We start from the raw sequence: 10,312 nt of genomic DNA, 5'->3' as shown, positions 1-10,312 counted from the left end.
ACCACCGAGGCCAGTGATTGCCTGCATCGGTAATCATTGGTAAAAGGCAGAGAAGTAAACAGAGCATGGCAGGAACCACCAGAGCGGCACGGCTGGGGCAGTGGAATTTAAACAGATGAGAATTAATATTTTTAAAGAGAACATGTCAGCGCTATTTTGTAATGTAAAGTAAAGTCATGGCTGCAATGATGCTGTAATTCTGATTTAACTGATACCTTTGGTGAAGAAATCCGCTTCGTTGTTCTTCTGTAATTACCATTTGAAGTTTTCAATTGGATTTTGGTGCACAGGGGCCGGACTGTGCACTGGGTCTCATCATCCCTGTCAGGCAGGGTGCAAGGGAATCACAGGCAGGGAAGAGGAGACCCATGTACAGTGCGGCCCCTGTGAACCGAAATCTATTTAGCATAAAACTTCAAATGGTGATTACAGAAGAACAACAATGCGGATTTCTTCATTAAATGTTTCAATATAATCAGTATCACAGCCCCATTACAGCCATGGCTTTACTTTACATTACAAAAATTGTACTGACAGGTTCTCTTTAAAGCATTTTCTGCTTTTAGGCTGGGTTCACATTGCGTTAGTGCAGTCCGTTCAACGCATATGTTGAACGGACTGCGCTAACGCAAGTGCCGACTTTTACACAGCGCTAGCGCAGATGGAGCTTCTGCTAGCTCCATCTGCGCTAGCAGTGACGGACCCAGAAACGCTGCAGCCCGCGTCTTGGGTCCGTCACTCAAATGACGGCACATCGCTAGCGCATGCCCATTGTGGGCATGCGCTAGCGATGCGTCCGACATTGCAGTCTATGGTGGCATTAACGGACTACGTTACACCGCGTTATGCCGCGGTGTAACGTAGTGCGTTAAACGTACCACCATAATGCAATGTGAACCCAGCCAAAAGTAGATGATGAAAACGTCATGCTCCTGAATGCTGCTTTTAAAGTTTTTCCCTTGTATGAACACTGATTGGGGAGGAAAGAATAAGAGAAGAATCAGAAAATACAATATAATAATTTTCTTAGATCTGGTAACAACATTTGCCTTGTCTTAACTAGTGTAAACCCCTAAATTGTTTTTCAAACCAGTATCACATTTTCTTCAATTTTCCCTTAGAAAGTCTGAGATGATGCATATCTAAATACCCTCATAGTTTATTTACATCTCCTTATCTATGCACTCTATCCATTATCACCTAGCATAATACACCTGAAGCAAACATTACTTAGAATGGTTCTAGTCTTCTAAGTCAGAGGTCCCCAACCTTTTTTGCCCCAGGGACCGGCTTTAAGCAAGACCAGTTTTCCATGGCCCGGTGGGGTGGGGGTGGGGCAGGGGTGGGGCTCTGGTCATATGGGGGTGGAGTTATGGAGGGGTGGAGCTTAGTGCATACTTATCATGTAATTATGACATTTATAATGAGAATTTGATTCACACATTCACACACACACATTCTCACACACACAAACACACACACAAACACATTCACACACACACATTCACACACCCCTCTCACCTCTCCTCGCACTCTCCCACAGCATCTCATTGCCTTCCTCTGACACAGCCGGCCGCTGAATGATGACGTCATCCAGCGGCGCGTCTGTGTGAGAGGAAGCAGGAAGACAGATCGCTGGGCAGCGGAGCTGCACGGATTTCTCCCTGCCTGCCGCAGCCACCCTGCAGGGGCTCCCCTCCACCTCTGCACACATTGGGATCCGGCGCTCTGCAGCTTCTCTGTGCCGGCTGTCAGCTTGACAGTCGGCACAGAGAACAGCTGACTCCCTGACCGGGGACGGCAGAATGCAGCCGCCGGGGGGAGACACTGCGGACCGCCGAATGAGGCGGCCCGACTGCGCCCCTCCCTGCCGGCTGCACCCGGGGCAAATGCCCCGGCTGCCCCCCCCCCTAGATACGCCACTGGGCGTGTCAGTGAGGAGAGCCTGCCGCCCCACCCCATCAGGAACACACCATGCTGCGCAGGAGGGCTGCCCCCTCGTCCTGCATAATGTTCTCTGCCGGGAGCTGCGAGCTGTCACAGAGCGTGCTCTGACCAGGCGCAGAGCCGCGAAGCTAGCTGTCAGCGGCGCCGCGGACCGGCTGAAAAACCTCAACGGCCCGGTCCTGGTCCGCGGACCGGCGGTTGGGGACCTCTGTTCTAAGTGACAGGCACAAGCCGGGAATTTTTTACTTTGCATGGTAATCCCAGGTCTCTCCACGTGATGTTGATTATTTGTTATCATATCGGTGATTTTAAATGTTTCATAATATCATTTTTCAAAGAGAAATTTCATTGTTCTGAGGAGGTATTTATGCATAAACACCGGATCTCTTTCCGCCTTTTTCTTTACTGCTGTATTCTTAAAGTGCACTGAAGATGATATTGCTTTCAAAATGAAGAATAATTGAATCTTAAGAACATATGCTTCCCGTAGTATTGCAGCATTTGTTTTCCATATACACATATTATAAATAATAATAACAATCACTGTATACTCCAGCTCCTCTCACAAGTGATCCTTCATTGCTCAGTGGAATCCAGGGATAATGTTGCTTGCGCTCTTCTACATCTTGATGTAAATTATAGTTCAGAGGGACTCGTGTTCTCAGCGGCACCCTCATGAATGGACATCTACGTTATAATAATTTAATCGTCTTCTTGAATCTGAGTTTTCAATTGCAGCAGTTAGTATTTCAGCAACCATTTAAGAAAACTGTCGTAGAAAGGGACAATTGTAGAGAGATGATTACGTTCTTCTCATTATGTGCTTATACAGGTGACAGGGCCATGGATTAGATTTTCTTTGTTCTTTTCCAATGTTCTAGCTTGATTTTTGCACTTGTGTTCTGAATTTTATTACACATTGTACAAATTTATCAAGTCAACTTCACATTATTATTTCAATAAAAGTGCATTTGTTACGGCGGTATTCCTGTCTTTTTATGTTCTTGAATATCGCTAGGAGATGCCATAACATTGTAATGGTTGGGGCTCATGGACTCCACCTGATCCCTAAAACAAAAGGAGAGATGTCCCTTTGGCAATTTTCTTGTTCAGCGACACTACTTGCTACTCTCTAGGTAGAAAACTGAAATTAGCTCCATCCAAGTGACTGGGGCTGTGTTATACTTTTCCTGAATTTTGCAAAAGGTAGAGTAGGTAAATCACATTCTAGACTGGAAAGATCTTTAAAGAGGACCAGAAAAAAATGATAACTAAGTGCTTCACATGTTTGACTGTTAAGCAATAGTATTCATGTATTTATTAATTGCAAAGTGTTGCATAGACTTTGTATACGTCTGTATATTGGCCATGGAATACATCCAACTGCACTGTAAGGTAATATAATTGCAGTCCTAGCCTTGTCCGATGTTTTCTGCATTGTGCATTGAGAGGTGTGGCCCCTCCAGGGCTGTGTTCCCTTAAGGTACCATCACACTCAGCAACTTTGCAAAGAGAACGACAACAATCCGTGACGTTGCAGTGTCCTGGATAGCGATCTCGTTGTGTTTGACACGCAGCAGCGATCTGGATCCCGCTGTGCCATCGCTAGTCGGAGCTAAAAGTCCAGAACTTTATTTTGTCGCCAGGTCGGCGTGTATCGTCATGTTTGACATCAAAAGCAACTACGCCAGCAATGAGCATAGGGCCCCTAGATGTGTGTTGGATCAGTACACTCCGGCTGTTTGACATGGAGCTAACAACCAGCGAGAACGAGAAGTGAGTCGCCGTTACGTCACTGGATCGCTCCTGCATCGTTCTGGAGTTGCTGTGTTTGACGTCTCTACAGCGACCTAAACAGCGACGCTCCAGCGATCTAGTTTGGGTCGGCTCGTTGTCTATATCGCTGCAGCGTCGCTGAGTGTGACGGTACCTTTATCCATCACTCTTTCCTAGACAGGTTTTAATTAGCGCTCAGCCTGGATACTATCTCTTCCCCTGTTAATTTGAGGCCTTGTTAAGCACATAGAGAAGTGAATCACTAGAGTTAGGGTACCGTCACACTATAACATTTCGATCGCTACGACGGTACGATTCGTGACGTTCCAGCGATATCATTACGATATCGCTGTGTCTGACACGCAGCAGCGATCAGGGATCCTGCTGAGAATCGTACGTCGTAGCAGATCGTTTAGAACTTTCTTTCATCGCTGGATCTCCCGCTGTCATCGCTAGATCGGTGTGTGTGACACCGATCTAGCGATGCGATCCAGCGATGCGTTCGCTTGTAACCAGGGTAAACATCGGGTAACTAAGCGCAGGACCGTGCTTAGTTACCCGATGTTTACCCTGGTTACAAGCGTTAAACTAAAAAAAAACAAACAGCACATACTTACATTCTGGTGTCCGTCAGGTCCCTTGCCGTCTCTGCTTCCAGCACTGTGACTGCCGGCCGTAAAGTGAAAGCAGAGCACAGCGGCTGTGCTTTCACTTTCACTTTACGGCTGGCAGTCACAGTGCGGGAAGCAGAGACGGCAAGGGACCTGACGGACACCAGAATGTAAGTATGTGCTGTTTTTTTTTTTTTAGTTTAACGCTTGTAACCAGGGTAAACATCGGGTAACTAAGCGCGGTCCTGCGCTTAGTTACCCGATGTTTACCCTGGTTACCCGGGGACCTCGGCATCGTTGGTCGCTGGAGAGCTGTCTGTGTGACAGCTCCCCAGCGACCACACTACGATTTACCTACGATCACGGCCAGGTCATATCGCTGGTCGTGATCGTAGGTAAATCGTATAGTGTGACGGTACCCTTAGGGTCCATCCAATGGGGTCAACTTGTCCCTAGTGGATTGCATAGACATTTTTGATCAAAAATGTTAAAGCACCACTCCAGTGTTTTTTTTTTTTTATATCAGCGCTGTAGTGGTGCAACTAACTTAAGTTCCCTGGCCCTACTATTACACTTATTAGCTACTGTCTTCAGCTCTTCCCGGTTCTACTCCGGTTCTGCTCTGCCATCTTGAGAATGCAACTTCTGACTGACTGGACGTCGGAGGTAATGGCCAGAAGTTGTCAGTGTAAGTCTATGAGAGCCATGTTCTGGCCTTGTTCTAACTCTAACTAAGACTTACATTGAGTTGTGACTTCCAGCTCAACCAGAAAACCCTGGCGCGAATCGGCGGGTGACAAACTGCAGAAGACAACTCTAGTGGTGCTGCAAACAGAAAAAGACAGTTGCTGGTGAGTATATTCTATGGACAGGTAAAATGGTGCTTTTCAATAAGTACCTAATTTTTTTATGTGTGTTGTTATATTGGACATGTATTGTATGTATTTGTGTAAATGTAATGGAGACTGTCTCTTCCAACTCAGACAAAATGTGTCGGTTATAGTCAACCAGTTTCTGCTGATGGGCTGCCAGGGTCAGCTGACACCCTTTCCTAGAAGAGGAAGCCAGAAGGCCATTGAGGAACACTGGCAGTGATGCGGTCCAGTAGATAAGTATGTGCTTTGTAACAACCCAGCCATCATCACTGCATGGCCTCCCATCCCCCACCTGCATTACACATAAACTCACTCACTTCTCCGGGCCATGCTGTGACTTCTCTCTGCTGCCGGCTCCATGCTGTGTGCCTCATGTCTCCTGCTTGCTCTGTGCATGTCTTCTGTCTGGGTGCATAGGGGGACGGCGCCGGCAATTCCTGTTTCTTATTGAGACTGGGTGCACCTTGCTAAGGTGTCCCCGGCCAATTGCAATGAGGCTTCCTGTACTTAACACTTCCCCACCCATTGGTGGGGGCCTGTGCAATGTACTTCCTCAGTCAGTTCTTTGCTGCTGATGTGCCAGGTCCCTGTGTTCTGACTCTTGTGTCTGCCACCCATTGGGGCATTGTACCCTGGCCTGTGTCTTGTGTCTGCCACCCAGTGGGGCATTTTACCCTGGCCTGTGTCTGCCACCCAGTGGGGCGTTATACCCTGGCCTGTGTCCTTGTCTGCCACCCAGTGGGGCATCGTACCCTGGCTTGTGTCCTTGTATCTATGCGTTGTCCGGTTCCTGACTCTGTCTTAGTCTATTCCTGTTCCTGTGTCCATTTATATCCCTGTCTAGGTTTGCTTTCTCTGCTGTGCATACTCTTTGTCTTGCTTTGCTCTGCTCTCCGCTCTGCACTCTTTGGCTCTGCTTTATACTCGGTTCTGCACTCTGTATCTTTGCTCTGCACTCAACTCTGCACTCTGTGGCTTTGCTCTGCTCTCAGCTCTGCACTCTGTGGCCTTGCTCTGCTCTCAGCTCTGCACTCTGTGGCCTTGCTCTGCTCTCTACTCTGCGGCTCTGTTCAGCTCTCGCTCTGCGGCTCCACTCCTTGCGGTTCTACCTGGCTCCGCTCCTTGCGGTTCTACCCTGCTCTGTTTCTATGCCTCTGTTCTTGGCTCCGCCTCCTGCATTTCTGTTCTTGGCTCCGCCTCCTGCTCTTGGCTCTACCTCCTGTGCTTCTGCTTTGCATCCGCTCTTGCGGTCTTTCTCTACCTCCGTTCCTCCTGTCCAAACAAGTCCTTACTTGTTCCCATATACCAGCCGTGCCTGCCTGTATACTGATCCCTACCGGTCCTGCCAGTGTACCAGTTCAGTCCTCCTGTCTTCCCTGAGTACCTGCCGTGCCCGCCTGCCTACCCTGTGTCTCAGTCATGTCCGCCTGCCTGCCAGTGTCCTAGCCGTGCCTGCCTGTCTGCCAGAGTGCCCGCCGTGCCCTTCTTCCCACCAGTGTCTCAGCCTTGTTCCGTCCCCCGGTGGGATCAGCAGCCACAGCCAGACACCACCCTGGAGTGGTACCTGGTAGCTTCCTGCCGCACAAGCCTGACCTCACCATCAGAGGCTCCAGCGAACACAAAGGAAGCTACTTAGTTACGCCCCTTCCAGGGTAGTCTGGCTTGTGGAACAGTGGGGCCATGCCCTAGCACGCTCGCACCCACCAGTGTGGGTGCGAGCGTGACAGCTTTTTTATATTAGGACCACCATGGACCCATTTTTACACTTATAAAAAGAAAAGACAACCAATTTAATCAGATTACATCAGATATCCGCTGTTAATGCAATTTTACAATATATCATAACCTCAAAAGTGCAGCTCTATAGTACACAATGGTGTTTACATGCTGTATTGATCAAGAAAAACATTTGCTTTTACTTGGCTAATTACAAAGAAATGCTAAATAGATAAATGTGCTGTCTCGGTGACAGATAAAATCTGATAAGCAACCACAAGTATATAATTAACATCCATTTTTAGAGCAAAACAGCACTAGTTAACATAAACTTGTCCATAGCTTCTTGTAAACTTACATAACTCTTCTTCCTGATGCCACAGCTTAGATACAGATACCTGATATGAGTGTGGTTGGTGTGGTTTAACTGTTTTCTTATGACTATAAGTCCTCATTCACAAACGAGTATTTCTATTCTAGGTTTGAAAAGTCCTGAACGCTGAAATAATTGTAGCTAATGTATCACAAGTCCATGGTTACTAAATCAGGGTAAGGCTACGTTCACATTAGCGTTGCGCGACGGTGCGTCGGCGACGCAACGGCGACGCAACGCGCGACGCACCAAAAACGCGCGCAAAAACGCTGCGTTTTGCGACGCGTGCGTCGTTTTTTGACGAAAATCGGACGCACGAAAAATGCAACTTGTTGCATTTTCGTGCGTCCGACGCTAGCGTCGAAAACGACGCACATGTCGAAAAACGCTAACAAAAAACGCACGCGTCCCCTATGTTAAACATAGGGGCGCGTCGCCGCTGCGTCGCCGCTGCGTCGCCGACGCAACAGCGACGCACATTAGCGTAACGCTAATGTGAACGTAGCCTAACAGACTACCCGGGAAGCTTTTAAAACACTCCTATCTGGAAAAAACAACTTACGACAGATGGTCTTCTTAAGGTAAAAGTCGTCTATGGGCCCAATTCATTATTACTTTTGTACGTGTTTTTTGCATAATTTTGTGCCTTTTATGTTTGCACCCAATTCCTTATTTTATTTGCACCTTTTTTTAAGTCTGCTTTACATGTGCTCTCCTGTTTTATTTTTTTTTACACTTTTTGGGCAGAGTTTAGTGATTTTAGATGTTTTTAGCTGATTCATCAATTGTTGCTTTTGAAAAAGTTGCAAAATCCGTCACGCTTTCACTCCAGTCTCCCCCTGGTGTGCTTTCATGTGCCTCAGTTTTTTGTCACAGTTTTTGTGACTTTTGGTGCCAAAAGTAGTTCAAGACAGGATAAAAACATAAAAACACAATTTTTTACTTTATGCCAAACTTTTGAACTGAGTTTAATATTTTGGTGAATTTGGTGCTAGAAATGGCATCTAATAGCAAAGAAAAAAGTAAAGTGATTAAAACAAAACCCCACAAATGATGAATTGGAGCCTATTAGTGTAAACATGGAAAAATGGGACACAGTGGTAATCAGCAACATTATCATAAAAGCCATTTAAAAATAATCCAACATATAACTATCAAGTTTTTAATCCAGTCACAAGGACATGTTGAAGGAAACCATGAGGCAAGGGGATCAGAAGCATCAAAGATCTAGTACTCCGGCCCCAACTTCTTGCCCAATGCCCCAAATCTCCTGTTACTGCCATAGTGAACTGTGATGCCTATATAGTTCAATCCCGTAATAGAGTCCTCTTTACTCTATCACTGGCAGGCTTATAAGACACAGACCTCTTATAGGCCTGCAGCTTACAAGTTATTAGCATACCCATGCAGATGGCACAATGATGTCATTGCATTGTGCCACCTCTGCAGGCCCACTATAGAAGTCATAAGAGGAGACCAAGGTAGCTGAGTATAAGGGTATGTGCACACGTAGGTGGGATGTCTGCAGATTTTTCCGCACCTGTTTTGTAAATCTGCAGGTAAACCGCACTGCAGATTACCTGCGAATTTACTGCGGAATTACCGCGGATTTACCGCGGTTTTTGTGCGGATTCCACCTGCGGTTTTACACCTGCGGATTCCTATTATGGAGCAGGTGTAAACCACTGCGGAATCCGCACAAAGAATTGACATGCTGCAGAATAAACAATGCAGCATTTCCGTGCGTTTTTTTCCGCAGCATGTGCACTGCGGATTTTGTTTTCCATAGGTTTACATGGTACTGTAAACTCATGGAAAACAGCTGCAGATCCGCTGCATCAAAACCGCTGCAGATCCGCAGCAAAAGCCGCAGCGTGTGCACATACCCTAATTGTGATTGTTTTTTATATTTTTGGCTTCTGGGGGCCATCATACTATTTATACTATATATAAAGAGAAGTGGGGGTCAAAATACAGTGTATACAGGGCTGTGAGGCCATAATAAAGTACATAACAGGCCGTGGGGGCCATAATACAGGATATAGAGAGTTGTGGGGACCATGATACAATATATAGGGAGATGGGGATATCATACTACAGTGGCTTGCAAAAGTATTCACTTCCTTTGGCTTATTACTAGTGTTGAGCGATACCGTCCGATACTTGAAAGTATCGGTATCGGATAGTATCGGCCGATACCCGAAAAGTATCGGATATCGCCGATACCGATACCCGATACCAATACAAGTCAATGGGACACCAAGTATTGGAAGGTATCCTGATGGTTCCCAGGGTCTGAAAGAGAGGAAACTCTCCTTCAGGCCCTGGGATCCATATTAATGTGTAAAATAAAGAATTAAAATAAAAAATATTGATATACTTACCTCTCCGGAGGCCCCTGGACATCACCGCTGGTAACCGGCAGCCTTCTGTGCTTAAAATGCGCGCGTTTAGGGACTTCCATGACGTCACGGCTTCTGATTGGTCGCGTGCCGCTCATGTGACCGCCACGCGACCAATCACAAGCCGCAACGTCATTCTCAGGCCCTAAACTCCTCATTCTACGAATTTAGGACCTGAGAATGACGTCGCGGCTTCTGATTGGTCGCGTGGCGGTCACGCGCGCATTTTAAGCACAGAAGGCTGCCGGTTACCAGCGGTGATGTCCAGGGGCCTCCGGAGAGGTGAGTATGTCAATATTTTTTATTTTAATTCTTTATTTTACACATTAATATGGATCCGATACCGATTCCCGATGCCACAAAAGTATCGGAACTCGGTATCGGAATTCCGATACCGCAAGTATCGGCCGATACCCGATACTTGCGGTATCGGAATGCTCAACACTACTTATTACCTATTTTGTTTATTTACAACATGTGTTAATTTTTTTGTAATCCGATTTGCGTGTGATGCATCAGAACTAAATGGTCTAAGTTGGTGAAGTGAAGTGAATATAGGCATACAAAATATGTTGAATTTGTTTTAATTAATCAATTTTGAAAATGAAAAAA

The sequence above is a fragment of the Ranitomeya imitator genome, chromosome 6 (assembly GCF_032444005.1).
Source record: "Ranitomeya imitator isolate aRanImi1 chromosome 6, aRanImi1.pri, whole genome shotgun sequence".
In the NCBI taxonomy this organism is placed as follows: domain Eukaryota; kingdom Metazoa; phylum Chordata; class Amphibia; order Anura; family Dendrobatidae; genus Ranitomeya; species Ranitomeya imitator.
The sequence above is the reverse complement of the archived record's forward strand: the minus strand, read 5'-3'. Positions refer to the sequence as shown.